Raw genomic sequence first — 15,815 nt, 5'->3', positions numbered from 1 at the left:
CTCCTAAACACACGCACATACCCTTGTCCGAACAGCTCCTTCTCCAACCTTAGGAGAGATGAAGGCTTCTAAAGGGCTTAAACTTGTGTGTACACATCACTGACCAGCACAGGCTGCCTCACAACAGGGGTCAGTTAAAAGGCTTTAGATGTAGTTGGATCGAATCTTTAAAGTACTAACTTGAAAAAACCCTCTGAATGAAGGAAAGTCCAAGCTTCAGAAGAGGACCTTCATACTAAGTAGCTGAACAGCAACTGATGATGCTATTTCTCTCGAATGCTGATTGGTTGTCATTGCCGAGGCTACGCAATCCAGAGGCAATACAATGAGTTCTTTGGGATGTGAGTGGAGGAGGGTCACAGGTCTCATTGAGGGGACTTGCCTGTTCCTCTGTTACCATGTGCTCTCGTGTTCTCCAGCATGGTGTGCTTGTGGTTCCCCAGGGGAACCTGGGTGGCAAATCTGACTCTGATACTGATGATGCTGAGTCCTCCTCTGGCTTTGTCCAGGGACACCCGATGTAAGTGAACACGTTGGCTGGTAGCTATTATGGGGTCGGCTGAGTAGGGAGTTAATTTTGTCACTGTGTCCAGGCTATGTGAAGTCAAGTTCTTAAAAAGAATTGTGACATTTTCTTCAGTGATTTTCTATCTCTATCATATGGATCCCAAATTCTTTCTACAACAAGTGAATAGGGAATTCTTCCTGAGAAAGTCACATCAGGCTGAGACATGAATGATGAGAAGAAGGCAGCCATGTGAAGATCTAAGGGACAAGTGCTCCAGGGAGAGGGGACTAGAGGGGAAAGGTCTAGATGAGGCAGGATGTTTGCTGTGTTTAAAGGTGAGAAAGAAGGCTACAGTGACTGAGCACAGTGAGCAAGGTGGTGAGTGGCGTTCGATAAGGTTGGAGAAGGAGTCACGAGTCAAATTATTTAAGGCCCTGACAGTCATGGTAAGAAATATATATATGTTTTAGCTACTATATGTAGAATGGATTGTAGGGTTCACAAATGGAGGCAAGTAAACAGTTAAGGAACATTTTAGAGTTCTACAGAGAAGTCATGCTTATGCCTTCATTTAGTGCTCTAGTGAGAAAGACAGAAACATTGACAATTTTAGGATATATTTGGGATGACTTATGGGTGAATAAAATGTAAATAGTCAGGAAAAGCAGAAAATCAAATTTATCTCTAAGGATTTTGTCTTGAATAGCTAGGTGGATGTTGGTGTCCTTTATTGAGTCAGGGAACATCAAGAGAGGAAATGATTTGAAGTGGGAGGCTATAAATAAATGTTTTGTTTAAGTGAGGTTTGTTATGCCATTTTGACATTGATGAGAAATTATCAAGAGGTCAGTTAAATATGAGTCTTGAACTTAGGGAGAGTCCAGGGCTAGAGATATACAAGGTGGTGTCATCGATACATAGATTGTATTAAATGCAAGAAAATGGAGGAGGTCACATAGGGAGATACAATATAGATAGAAAACAAGAAGAGGTTTCAAGGCCAAACACAGAGCCATCTTCACATTAAAAGTTGACCTAAGAAGAATGAGTCAGCCAGGGACACTGAGAAGGAGAACCAGTGGTGTTTGTTGGAGGAAAACTAAGAGAATGTGATGATGCACAGAAGCCAAGGAAAGGAAATTGGTTACAAGAAGGGGGGAGTGGTCAGCTCTGGTGGATACCACTAAGAAGTGGCTGAGGTGAGAACATGACAGAGAAGTGAGCACTGGGTTTGGTGGACTTGACATTGGCAGATCCAGTGGTATATTTAGGTTGGAGACTGAAGTGTTTGAAGAGAGAGTGGGGGTTAAGAAGTGAACTCAGGATTAAAGATGAATCTTTTGAGCAGGTGGCCTCAAGAAAGGACTGGGATCAGAGAGTCAGCCGGACTTAAAATACAAGAATAAAAGGGCCTAAAGAGAAGTTCGTCGTCATTCAACAGCGCTGGGTTTGGTTTTTTTTGGTTTGAAGAGAAATTGGGAGGAACTGAGAACCAGAGATGTTTGGCCAATAGCAAGGAAGTACTAGAGTATCTTTGTATGCAATGTTGACTGGTTAGGCACAAAATAATAATTCTCACAACAAACATTTATTATTAGTGACCTAAAATACACAGATCATTGCCCCTAGGTGAAGAGGACAGGATGAAGAGCAAAACAAATCTGGTCTCTGTCAGCATAAAGCATAGTAACATTTTACAGTTACTGAGTACAAGAGGTATAAATGGAGGGGTTGAAAATTCAGATATGGGTGTGTAGAGTGAAATTAGCAGAGTTCCTGTGTGACGCCTGTGTACTGACTACATTATGGTTATGAGAACCTGGGATGAAAAAGAGGAGGTGAAAAAGTCTAAGTATTTCAAAAGTTTGGTAAATTTAGAAGATGTGGTGGCCAGTGTTGAAATTTGCTGAGAAATTGAAATGATGATTGAGAACCATGTATTGAATTTGGAATAATGAGGTCACTGTCAATCTTTACTAAGGACAGAGGCACAGAAGCTGTGGCAGAACATGTAATTGAGGACTCGCAGGAAGTTAGAATCATGTCCTGGTGAAGTGCTAGGACGCTGGAGCCAGATTTCCGGAGTTGTAATCCTTGCTTTTTTTTTTTTTTTTTTTAATCCTTGCTTCACCTGCCATCAAATATTTGACTATGGGCAAGTCATTTAGCCCCTCAGGGGTTTTGTTGCTTCAATTGTAAAATGAGGGAAATAATATCCCCTTCATGGAGTTGTTCTGAGGATTAATAGAGGCGATGTATGTAAAGCATTGGAAATACTTCCTGATGCACTGTACTCTTAATTCAGTGCAGGCTATGATTTTTCTTTCCATCCACATATCCATGAATGTGACATCCAAAATAACTCTCATGTCTGCCCACCACCTCTAGGTACCCGTCTACTGCCATTGTTCAGTCCAGTGTCATCTCGTGCCTGGATTATTCTAGAAGCCTCCAAGCTCGTCTCTTTTCTTCCACTCTTGCCTTTGTCCAAATCTACTTCACTTTCTACTGTGTTGTCAGTGATGTCTGAAAATATATACAGATGTAGAATTTCATTTCTGAAGTTCTTGGAGCCAGATGTCCTGTGGAAACTAGAATTTTGGATTTTAAAAATTAACTTTCCCAATTGATTACAAACATCTTCACTGGAATAAAGAGAAGGAACCTACAACTAAACACATCAATATTTCTACACCCAAACCTCTGAATACTCAGGCTTATGGAAGAATAGCACTATGTAGTATTGGAGACAATCTTCATAATAAGAAATAGCAAATGAAATAGGTAAATATAGAATAAATATTCCAATATGTTTTTCTTAGAGAAAATATTGAGTAATGCTTCCAACTTACATATGACTTGCATTAAGCTAAATATTAAGCTAATACATATCCACACTTACTACATCCTCTTACTTGAGGATCTCAGAGTGATAGGTAAATCAGGGTCATTACTCTCCTCATCATCAAGTTGGGTTGGACGATTCATTTTTTCCAGGAATGAAATTCACAAAGGCAGAAGCAGCACCCACTAGACTGTCATTTTAAAGCTCCTTGCAGCACCATTGCAGCTCTGTGTCAGCAGCGTCTCCCTCACTGAGGAAGCTGCGACACTCTCAGGCTCTGTAGGGAATGCACCTGTTCAAGGCTGTTAATTAACTGATCCCCTGTTCTCACCATGTCACCTTTGGGGACCTTTCCACCTGAGCTCTCCATGTCACCACTGCCATGCTCCTGTCGCCCCAGGAATGCCCAGCAGGGGCCACATTGTCAGTGCTCAGTAATTTTGATGTCAGCTTCCTTTGACTTATTAAAACTTTTCCCTGATGAACTTCCATCATATATTGAAGTTTGATATCATTTTCTTCTCCTTAGTGACGTGACAGTTTTTCAAACCATCATCAGCTAGCTCATTTGCAAAGTCAAGAGAGCTCAAAGTCTGTGTCAAACATTTGTAAGGGTTGATTTCTTAATTTTAGCATCTTAACAAGCACCAGCAATTGACTGTTTCCAGAAAGTTTTGGATTCCTTGACATCTGTAAACTGCGGCAATACAGAGTTTAAAAACTGTTTATAGCTCTGGGCTGCTAGCCTAAAGGCCGGCAGTTCAAACCCACCAACTGCCCTGCAGGAGATAGGTGTGGCAATCTACTTCCATAATTGTTGTTGTTGTGTGCTGCTGAGTCAATTCAGATTCATAGCGACCGTATATGACACATAGAACTGCCCCAAAGTGCTTCCTAGGCTGAAATCTTTATGGGAAAAGATAGCCATGTATTTTCTCCCATGGAGACTGGAGGGTTCAAAATGCCAGCCTTTTGATTAGCAGCAACTATTGTGCAACTAGGGCTCCTTCCATAAAGATTACAGCCTTGGAAACCCTATGGGGGAGTTCCACACTGTCCCATAGAGTCGCTATAAGTTGTAATTGACTCAACGGCAGCAGCTTTCTCCGTGGGACAAAAGAGTCCTCGGACACAGGCTTCAATACAGATGTGCCACTGGGAGAAATTAAAAGCCATAAAGTTTACTTTTCACACAAAGTTCAGGAAGGAGTGTGTGTGGGGCAGTTGTACACAGACAATACAATTTTATAGTTTTCTCCCATTTCAATCGACTCGATGGCAGCAGGTTTTGTTTTTTTGTTTTTTTTGTATACTGAACTTAAGCCGCTGCTAGAAAGTGATTAATAAACCAGACAGAAATCAGGTCTCTGGTTCTCCATGTTTTCCTTTTTGAAAATTAAAGCACAAGTATAATACTTACTCCTTTCAGACATCCCGGATTTTGGCTGTTTCCATTGATTGCCCCCCTTTGTTTTCACTGTGGTGAAAATATGCACCACAAACATGCACCCATCTCACAGTCTCTGCGTGGACAATTCAGGGACACTGAGCCCTGCTCACTGTGTTTGGGGAGAACATGAGTGTTAGCACACCTGCTGTGAGAATCCATTGGAGCTTTTTCTACTCTCTCCTTAGACATCAGGAGTTCCCTGTTTCTTTAAGAATCCAGTCCCAGTAAAACAAATTTTTTTCCAGCAAAATAAATTTGTTTTCCACTAAGGTTTTCATCAGATGTAATTTGGCACAATTTTCCATGTAATTTTCATCTACTTCATAATGAACATGGACTTTTTCAGCACAAACTTTTCAGATGGTTTTCACCAGTGATTCTCACCCTGGGACAATTTGTCCCTCAGGGGGCACTTGGCAATGTCTGGAGGAATTTTCTTTGTCACAACAGAAGATGCTATTGGTATCCAGTGGGTGAGACCAGGGATGCTGCTGAACATCCACAATGCGTAGGAGAGCCCTCCACAACGAGGAATTATTCAGTCCAAAATGTCAATAGAGTTACACACACTGGCTCACACTGTGCTGCTTCGGAAAGTTCTAGGTTCATAGGTTAGACATACACACACCTCCCAACTCACTTTTTCGTGGTTTATTTTAGCTTGTTTCCCTGCCAAAACATTAGAAAATTTACCACTTTGTAGTTGCATTTATTCAATCAATGCAAGTTCAAGATTTTCACTTTTTTTCTGCCTTATGCAATGCTTTTCAATATTTCCTGAGTTCTTGGTCATCAGCATCTCTGCTAACTTTCAACAGCTTGCCTTTATGTTGTTAAGTCATCCATGGGGGTGACTGGCACAAGTGTTTTTAACTCTATGCCTCAAAGGCCTGCAGTGATTCTTTATTCTATACTTTAACATCTGACGTGACCTTTTATTTTTATCATTTTAAACTATGAGGTTATTCTTTAATTTTTTTTTTTTTTGACGTTTACCAGTTCATAGTCAATTAAACTTAGAAACAAAACCCTGAAGAATGTACAGAAGCATGTATGGTACATCAGAGCTCTGACACACATCTCACCCCTTATCTCATCAGGTCAGATTTGCCAAATGAGTTTTGGCACCAAAGCTAAAAAATGTTTTTTACTTTTCATTTTCAGAAATTTTTGGATTTTGAAATGTAGACAAAGGATAGCTTACCTGTATTAGATCATGGTATTAATCTGCTCAAAATGATAGTTTCTCAGTTACTATTGCATTCGATATAAATCCCAAATCCTAACATCACCTACAAGGCTTTAAGTACCTGGCTCCATGTGATTTCTCCAACCGGATCTTTTCTGTCCCTTTCCCTTCACTCTCTGTGCTTCAGTGAGGTCTTTTCTTCTGGTTTCTTGAAGAAGTTCATTGGGTCTTTTGAGGTTTTGACATGGCATTTTTTTTATTACCTTTAACAGCAATGTGCCTCCCTTTTAGCCCAAACTGCACACATGCCCCACTCTTCCCCTAGCTCACATCAGCTTAGTATTTCATGGCATCTGCCTTAGTTATCTAGTGCTGGTATAACAGACATACCACAAGTGGGTGGCTTTAACAAACAGAAATCTATTTTCTCACAGTTTAGGAGACTACCAAAAAACCAAACCTGTTGCTATCCAGTGGATTCCGACATAGTGACCCTGTAGGACAGAGTAGAACTTCCCCATAGGGTTTCCGAGGAGCACCTGGTGGATTCAAGCTACCCATCTTTTGGTTGGCAGCCATAGCTCTTGACCACTGTGCCACCAGGGTTTCCGTTTAGGGGACTAGACATCTGAAATCTGGGTGCTGACTCTTGGGGAAGGGTTTCTCTCTCTGTTGGCCCTGGAGGGAAGTTCTTGTGTCTTTGAATTTCTCTTCCTGGGAGAGCTAAATGTGGTTTGGCATTTGTCTTCCCCCATGTCTGCTTGTTGTTCAATCTGCTCTTTTTATATCTCAAAAGAGATTGACTTAAAGTCACAGCCTACAGTCATACAGGGTCATTAACATAACAAAGAAATCTCATTAGGATTTATGACACATATTTGGAGGGGACACAATTGAATCCCTAACATCATGTTAAATGTCACTTTTCAGAGCGTCCTTCATTCTCTGGCACCCTAAGGCAGTTTAGATGACACCATCATCCTCTGTACAGAAGGCCACACTTTTCCTTTTCTGACAGTTCTCACTCCTGTATAATGTCTTGTGTGTTTGGTTTTTATGTGGCACTTTCACTACAATTTCAGCTCCCTGAGTGGAGGAGAGAAGGCTGATTTTCCCTTCCTTGGATTCCCAGGGGGCAGCACAGGGGGCCCAGGTCAGGACTACAGAAGTGTCTACAGAATGGAGGAGGTGGCAAGTGTTCAGGGAAACAGGTGAAGAACCGTGGGAGGTGAGAGGATGGGCGGCTTCAGGAATGGGTGGTGTAGACCCAAAACCAAAAATCAAACCCGTTGCGGTCCAGTGGATCCCGACGCATAGGGACCCTATCAGACAGAGTAGCACTGCCTGGTAAGGTTTCCAAGGAGCACCTGGTGGATTTGAACTGCCGACCTTCTGGTTAGTAGCCTGGCTGTTAACCACTAGCCACCAGGGTTTCCGTAGACGGCAGGGATGGGGGCAAATCCTCATCTGGCTCCGACCTGGAGGTCTCCCGCCCAGTGTCTAAGCAGGAGAGGATCACAGGACCTGGGACCAGGCAGGCGCCCTCCGCCCTGCGCGGCCTCAGTCAGGATCAGGCGGGTGAAAGATGAAGCCGCACAGGCCGGTGGCTTGGTGTTGCGGGTGGAGCCCCTCAGGGGTCTTTAGTGCGGCCACCTCGCGCCAGGGCCCCTGACTGGTGGCTTCGCAGTCAGTTTCTTCCCGAGAGGCTGCCGGTGACCGGATGTTTCCTGTCCCCACAGCACGTTTCCTGTGGCACGGTAAGGCTGAGTGTCACTTCACCAACGGGACAGAGCGGGTGAGGCTTTTCCAGAGATACATCTACAACCGGGAGGAGCTCGTGTGCTAGGACAGCGACGTGGGGGAGCACGTGGCGGTGACGGAGCTGGGGCGGCGGAGTGCTGAGCACTATAACAGCCAGAAGGAGCTCCTGGAGGAGAGACGGGCCTACGTGGACACTTACTGCAGACACAACTGCGGGGTTGGTGAGAGCTTCACGGTGCAGCGGAGAGGTGAGCGCTGGGCGGGGGGAGACTGTGTGTGTGTTTGTGTGTGTGGTGCAGGCTGGGGTGTCGCGGCACAGGGAGGCAGAATGTGGTGTGTGGGGTGTGGGTGCAGGAGGGGGCCCCTCAGGTTGTCCTGGGGCCACTGTGGGGACAGCTGAGGGGGAGGGGAGATGGGAGAGTCAACATCTGGGATAATGTGGGGCTCCTCCCAGGCTGTCCTTAACGCAGGATCTTCTCAGCCATGAATCCCTGAAATAAAAAGTGTGTGTTGTTTGTTTGCCTAAGTATTTTCATTGAGGAAAAAGTGCCAGAGTAGTTTATTTATTTATCTTTTGGAGGATGGAGGAGAAGGAAATTCTGAGCCACCTCTGACTTTCTGAGGCTTCTTTTAGGTCTAAATTTCTTGCTATTTTTGCAGGTTTTTTTAACATATATATTTTTACATAGTTGAAATAATTCTGAAACTAGCTTTTTTCAAGTATAATTTTGTAGTAACATACTGATGTTGCAATTTTTATAATAGTATTATTCACCTAGCTTCATATTATTGTTTTGTATGGTTGTAACACGATTTACCCCATAGTCGCCTTCCTTAGGTCTTTTTTTTTTTTTTTTTTTTAATGTTGCTGAATATTCAGTCAAAATATTCTCTGTTTATTTTTAATTTCTATTTCTTTATTTCTGAGGCTCTTAAATGTTTTTCATATATTTATCGCTCCATTTTAATTCCTACTCTAAGAATTATTTATTGACTATTATCTCTAGGGTTCTAGCTTTTTTTCAGAGAAACGGGTTCTCTAGGAAGTAAGATTACTAACGTATTGCTGCTATTTGATTCTGCATTTTCTTCACTTTCTGATTTATACTTTGACTCTGTTATTTTCAATGTTAAGAATTTAAACATTTTGATTAAATGAAATGCTTTGCAAAATTGTTGGTAATGATTTACTATCAATCTTAAATCTACCACTTTGTGGTATAGTGAAAAAGTTGTCTCCCAAGTTTCTCCTTCTTTTTAAAAAATAATTGTATTTACTGAGGATCTGCTAGTCTCCGAGATTGTCCAAAGCCTTAAGCACATATATTAATGAGCCCCAGACCCTGCCCTGACCTCAAAAGTCAGTTTGGGAAGAGAGACAGTTGTAAAAGGGTAACAATTCCAATACTAGATATATTTGTTTTCAAAAAGGAGAGACATTACATATTAGAACTTTTTGGAATGAATGACTTCCCTTATGACTTTATCCCACCAGACCCCCCTGCTTTCCTTGAGACTCAACTCGCACAGTTAGAGAATCACCTCTGTCTATTCTTGCCTCCCAGTGGTAGAACCATTTCTGTGGCTTTGAAGGTGTGAGAGCATCCAGACAGCATTCTAGGACTTCATGCTCTTATCTCCCCACCTATCCCACTGCTGTTCCCCAATCTCTCCACATTACTTTAAATTACCTTTTCTCTCAGAGTAAACAAGGATAATAAGCAACAAACATATATAGAATACTAAGTCCAGTCACTGTTTTATGTATTTTAATTGCATCAATTCTCACATAACACTAGGAGATAAGTTAATATTATTATTCCTCACTACAGGTGAGAAAGTTGAGGCACCAAGGAATTAAAAAAGCCTCCCAGGGACATCCAGTGAGAGGCAGAACCTGGATTTGAACCCAGCCACCTTGGCACTTAAAGCCACGCTTTTCATTAAACACTATATGCTTTACGAAGATTATTACAGTGAATAAATGTTTCAATTATCTAAAAACCCACAATGTTACCAATGTCTCTCAAATCTAATGGTTTAATTTCAAGGCCCCTGACATACTGACTCGTATGGCCACATGGCCAACTTGAGGGAGACCTGAGCAAGACTTGGGAGCCTTGGTGGCATAGTGGTTAAGAGCTCAGCTGCTAACCAAAAGATTGACACTTCGAGTCCACCAGCCGCTCCTGGGAAACCCAGTAGGGTTGCTATGAGTCAAAATCCACTAGACAGCAATTAAAAAAAAAAAAAAATATGTCAGACTAGGTTTGAAGAGAGACAAAAAGACAGCAAAGAAGATTTACTATGACTTCCTCACATATTCCTTCTGCCTTTTCTCTCCTAGTTGAGCCTGTGGTGACTGTGTACCTGGCAAAGACTCAGCCCCTGCAGCACCACAACCTCCTGGTCTGCTCTGTGAATGGTTTCTATCCAGGCCACATTGAAGTCAGATAGTTCCGGAATGGCCAGGAAGAGGAGGCTGGGGTTGTCTCCACAGGCCTGATCCAGAATGGAGACTGGACCTTCCAGATCCTGGTGATGCTTGAAACCATTCCTCAGAGTGGAGAGGTTTACTCCTGCCAAGTGGAGCACCCAAGCCTGACGAGCCCTGTCACAGTGGAATGGAGTGAGAAGCTCTCTGACCTCATTAGTTTCTTACTCTTCAAGAAGGGGGCTTTGTTTATCCTTGCGTGTAGGGTTTCCCCTCTTCTCACACCATGTTTTCGTTTTTTCCATGTTCTCCTCTCCTTCAGCACAGGTCACTGAGGGTAGCAGCTCTGTGAGCCTTTCCACAAATACCTACACCCCCTGGGGAGGTAATTATGCCTAGCAGGCAGTAATGAAATTGTCCCTGTGTGAAACTTCTCATGATATCTCAGGACACAGTCACACTCTTGGCCGTGGGTACCAGGCCCCTGCTTCCTCGGCTGGGCTTCTGCTTCCTGTGCTGTTGCTCTGAGTTGTATAGATGGTCATTGTGATCTGAGGAGAGAAGCGTCCTCTACAATGCAGGGCCCTTCCTGACCTGAGGGGAATGCAATCTCAGCTCTGCCTTTTAGTAGCCCTGTCACTCTAGGCAAGCTACTGAACCTCATTGAGTCCCAGGCTCCTCACACATCAGCTGTGTGGTCAATCCTCATGTCAGGGTTGTGATACTTAATTTCAGTGCCTCAACCTTGTATCTCCTCAGTGAGATTGTGAAAACTTTGTCGTCCTCAAGTGACCAGTTATTCTATTTTGCAGAACAGACTTCTTCCCCCATTCTCAAAGCTCTGAATCTCAGAATCTCAATTAGAGAAGTTGGATTTGGGGTAAAAATGACTAAAGCTGGCTTCTTCTCTTGGGGGCACAATCGGGATCTACACAGAGCAAGATGCTGAGTGGAATCGGGGGCTTGGTTCTGCTCTTCCTTGGGGCAGGGCTGTTCATCCACTTCAGGAACCAGAAGGGTAAGGAAGCTGGTGGGAGCTGGGGTTCCCCATGGACTCCACTGAGGAGGAAATAGGGCTTTGTTCAACTTATTTTTCTATATAGCAATGATCTTGTATAATGCTTTTGTTTTCCTGTCAATCCCAAATTTTGGGGCATTCAGAAATCAAGAGCCCATGGTTCTTTTGTCAAAGCACAGGGGTCATAACCTGTGGCAGATAAAAGAAAGGCTACTGTGCATGGAGACCTTGGGTCAGGATCCTGGGGGAGATGAAAGAGGAACTACTGAAGCTAAATAAAATGATACTGGATTTGTGTGGCAGAAGCTTCACAGATTGCAGGCGCTCAGACTCGGCCCTCTTTTCTGCCGTTATGTGATATGGGGTGTGGTGTTAGAGAAATCTCAGGTGGGAGACCTAGAACTGAGGATGTGGTGTGTGGGGACAGATGTGCCTCTATACCTTATAAACATACATCTTCTTCTCTCTTCCCCAGCACGCTCTGGACTTCAACCAACAGGTAATACACTTTCATTGCCTTTTACAATGAGATTTGGTTCTCCCAGAATTATAGTAGAGGAGATAAGACAAGAGACAGAAATATCAGGAAAAACTGAATTCAGACTTCTGATCAGGCAGTTTGTACTGAGATTCTTCTTTCTGCTTAAAAGCCCTGTGCTCTAGAGTAGCATTGGGTCAGGGAGACTTAAGGCATTTTTTTCTTTCTTCTGACTACATTGCTATAACCTGAGGGTCTGAGAGAGGGGAAAAAGCATTTGTTCATAGAGTTAGGTTTGGAAACCACACTGTTCTCTGTCTTCTTCAGGATTCCTGAGCTGAGGTGAAGATGGTGACACTCAAGGAAGAACCTTCTCTCCCAGCTTCTTCACAGCACGAAAAGATTTGAGCTTCACTCTTATTCTTCCACGAAGAGAATGCTTCTTCAGGATCTGGCTCACTCCTGGTTCACTGACCCTATAGAAAATGTTGTCATTGATGAGTTTCCTCAGCCCCTGGCCTTGGCCTGTAGGTACCGGATGTTGCTTAGAGCACCTTGTGCTCCTTTTTCCCCAGTTTCCTTTTTATTCATCCTTACTCCTCCCCATGTATCTGAACTCATTGCTCACATTGCTTCATAAAAGTTTTCTCAAATAAACATGGAGTGAAAATCATCTTTTGCCTATAGCTTTAAGAAAAAGAAATAGAAATAAGAGAGAAAATGAGGATTGCATTGTAATACAGTAATTGGTTTCACTTGTATTTCTGAATTTTGGACATAATGTAGATCCAGAAGATTTCCTTGCCTGCTATTTCTTGGGTTTTCTGTGTCCTGTAAGGAACATTTCAGTGTGCTAGGAGAAGACCCTTTAATGCACCCAGATCATGGTTGTCTCCTTCACCTTTGCATCATCAAAGATAAATACACAGGTCCCTTTCTACCATGGGCTACAGACGGGAGAGAACCAACATGAGAAACTGTGGTGTCTGGAACTCTTAGTTTGCCAGTATTTTTATTTCATTTCTACATGAAGGCCTATATATTCTTGCCAGGCAGCATCAATTCATGTTTTGAATCTTTTTTTTTTTTTGGTGAACATATCGAGTATGGAACACCAGCCATAACCCCAATTACAAGTTTAAAACAAGCAAACAAGAGTATCGCTTCTTTGTTTTATTTTTAGAACTGAATGTGCTGATACGTAATTTTGTAGGGAAAACTATATTTTCCAAGGGAATTTTATGAAAAAGAAGCACGATGAGGAGTGACCAAGTCTATAATATGTTAAAACATATTATACATTGATTGTAGTGAACACAATTTTTGTATTGATTCATTGTTGGTTCAATGCACCAGTGAGGTAGAGATGAATAGAAATTAGATGCCAAAAGATTTGAGGTTTACCTTAAGATAATTAGAGAGTTTTAGAAAAGTCCATGCTAAACTCATTCCTTTCAACAAAATATAAAGAAAGTACAAAATTAATAAGCAGAAATATTATTTTTATTACTATTATCATCATTTGTATATCTAAACCTTTCTAAACCCTGTTGCATTGCTGGTCGAAATGTATGATGTTACAACCCCTTAGGAAAACAGTTTGTCAAATTCGTAAAAACTTGTACATCTGTCATGTTGTTTTGTTAGCGACATGGAGTTGCTTCTGACTCATAGTGACCTTATGTATAACAGATCAAAACATTGTCTGGTCCTGCACCATCCTCCCTATTGGTGCTATTTCTGAGCCCATTGCTGCAAACACTAGGGCACTTTCAATCTGTCTTGTTGAGCATCTTCTTCTTTTTATTGACTCTCTACTAAGTATGATGCCCTTCTCCGGGAATTGGCCCCCCTGACAACATGTCCAATTAAGTGAGATGAAGTCTTACCGTCCTCACTTCTAAGGAACATTCTGTCTGTACTTTTTCCAAGACAGCTTTGTTGGTTCTTCTGGTAGTTAGTGGTATATTCAATATGCTTTGCCAAGGCCGTAATTCAAAAGGGTCAACTCTTCTTCTGTATTCCTTATTTAATGTCCAGCTTTCACATGCACATGAGGTGATTGAAGATACCTTGGCTTGGTCAGGCGCACCTTAATATTCAGAGTGACATCTTTGCATTTTAACACTTTAAAGAGGTCTTTTGCAATAGATTTTCCAAATGCAATACTTTATTTGTTTTCTAGACTGCAGCTTCCATCGGTGTTGATGTGGATCCACGCAAAGGAAATCCTTGAGAACTTGCATATTTTCTCAGTTTATCATGATGTTCTCCCATGACCCAGCAATGCCACTCCTTGACATGTATGTTGACTACGGAATATATTTATAACTGCTAATTGCACAATGAATTCTCATGAGATAAACCCTATGTGAGGCCATAAAACAAGTGTCAATACATTTCACAGGATTGAATTCCTACAGAATACATGTTCTGGCCACAAACTTATTCAATTACAAATCAATAAGACTAAGAATATACTTAAACTTTTGTAAGTGAAGCAACACACTTGTAAATAACCCATAGTGTACCGAAGAAGAAATCAAAAGGGAAATTAGAAAATATTTTAAAATAAGGGAATATTCAGTTTTTTCAAAGTTTGTGGGGAATAACTGAAGCAGTTCTTCCAGGGAAATTTATGGCTTAAATGCTTATAGTATAAAAGAAGAAATCTATAAAAATCAGAAAGCTAAGCTTAATCTCGGAAAAGAGTGGATTTAACTAAAAACAAGTAGAAGAAAGGAAGTAATAGAAGTAAGTAAGGAAACTAATAAAATTGAACAGAGAGGTATAATAAAGGAAATCAGCAGAACCAGAAGTTTCTTTTAGTTTGTTTATTTGATAAACCACTTGCAAGACTTAAAAGGAAAAGGAAAAAAAAAATCATATTACAAATTTATCAACATCTGGAATAAAAAAAAAAATTTCTACAGATCCTACTGACATTATAAAGATACTAAGATGATATTACATTTTTGCGTCAGTAGATTTCACATCTTAGATGAAATTCCTTGAATAATACAATGTTTCATTTTGTACTTCTTTGTAACAAATAACCCAAAAGCTTAGTGGTTTAAAACTACAGCCATTGCATGATTTCTCCCAGCTCTGGGAGTTGATTAAGCTCAGCTGGGTGATTCTCACTGTCTCTCACGTGGTTGCACAAAGGTAGCAGGTGGGGCTGGGATCCTTGGAGGCTGAACTGGGACACTGACACACTCTCCGTGTACATTGCAGTTCCAGGCCTCTACCGTGGCCTCTGTGGTCTCATCAGCAGGGAAGACAGGCTTCTTAGCTGATGGCTCAGGGCTTACAGGAGCATGTTTTCCAGGAGGAAAGTAAAAGCTGCAAAGAACTAGCTCAGAAATTCTGTGGCATAATTTCCACAACATTCCATACAAGCTCTGGTGGCACAGTAGTCAAGCGCTCAGCTTCTAACTTAAAGATTGACATTTGATCCCAACCAGCCAATCTACTTCCTCAAGGTTACAGCAAAGAAAACCAACCCTGTGGGGCAATGCTGTTCTGCAGTGCACGGGGTCAACATGAGTTGGAACTGACTCCATGGCAACTGATTCAGTGAGGGTTTTTTGGACTCCATGAGATGAATGGCAAATATTTTGCACCCTTTTTGAATCTCTCCCTCATAATTTATCAAAACTGAAAGAGACACAAAAGATAGAGAATCTGTATAGCCCTACATCTCATAAAGCAATTATAACTACTAATAAAATCACCTCTCAAAAGGAAATTCAAGCTGTAATTTGCTTTAATGTTAAATAATAATACCTATTTTCAATTCATGTGGAATTGATTTTTATTGTTGATTTCAATAGGTGTCACAGTAAATCTTCTCGACGGCAGTGGGTTTGGTTTGGTTTGGTTGCAACCCATATAATATTTATTTATTTTTCTTTCCATTTTTCATTGCCTACAACTTCCACTACTCTAGATATCAAGGAAAAAGTTTTAAACATTTAACCATTGAGTCTGATGCATACAGTAGGGTAGATATCTTTTCTCAAATTGAGAAAATTCCTTTATAATGCCAGTTTGCAAATATATATATTTTTAAAAATCAAGAATATGTGCTGACTTCGATCCAGATGGTCTTATGGCTTTTCTCCTTCCT

At 41.5% G+C, this 15,815-nt stretch overlaps 1 pseudogene; it reads left to right on the top strand.

Annotated features, from left to right (window-relative positions):
* Positions 1-414: 414 nt before the first annotated feature.
* Positions 415-15,041, top strand: LOC135231326 (HLA class II histocompatibility antigen, DRB1 beta chain-like; annotated as a pseudogene).
* The last annotated feature ends 774 nt before the right edge of the window (positions 15,042-15,815 follow it).

The sequence above is a fragment of the Loxodonta africana genome, chromosome 1 (genome assembly GCF_030014295.1).
Source record: "Loxodonta africana isolate mLoxAfr1 chromosome 1, mLoxAfr1.hap2, whole genome shotgun sequence".
Taxonomy (NCBI): domain Eukaryota; kingdom Metazoa; phylum Chordata; class Mammalia; order Proboscidea; family Elephantidae; genus Loxodonta; species Loxodonta africana.
Note: the sequence above shows the minus strand (reverse complement) of the source record. Positions and strands in the feature narration are given on the sequence as shown.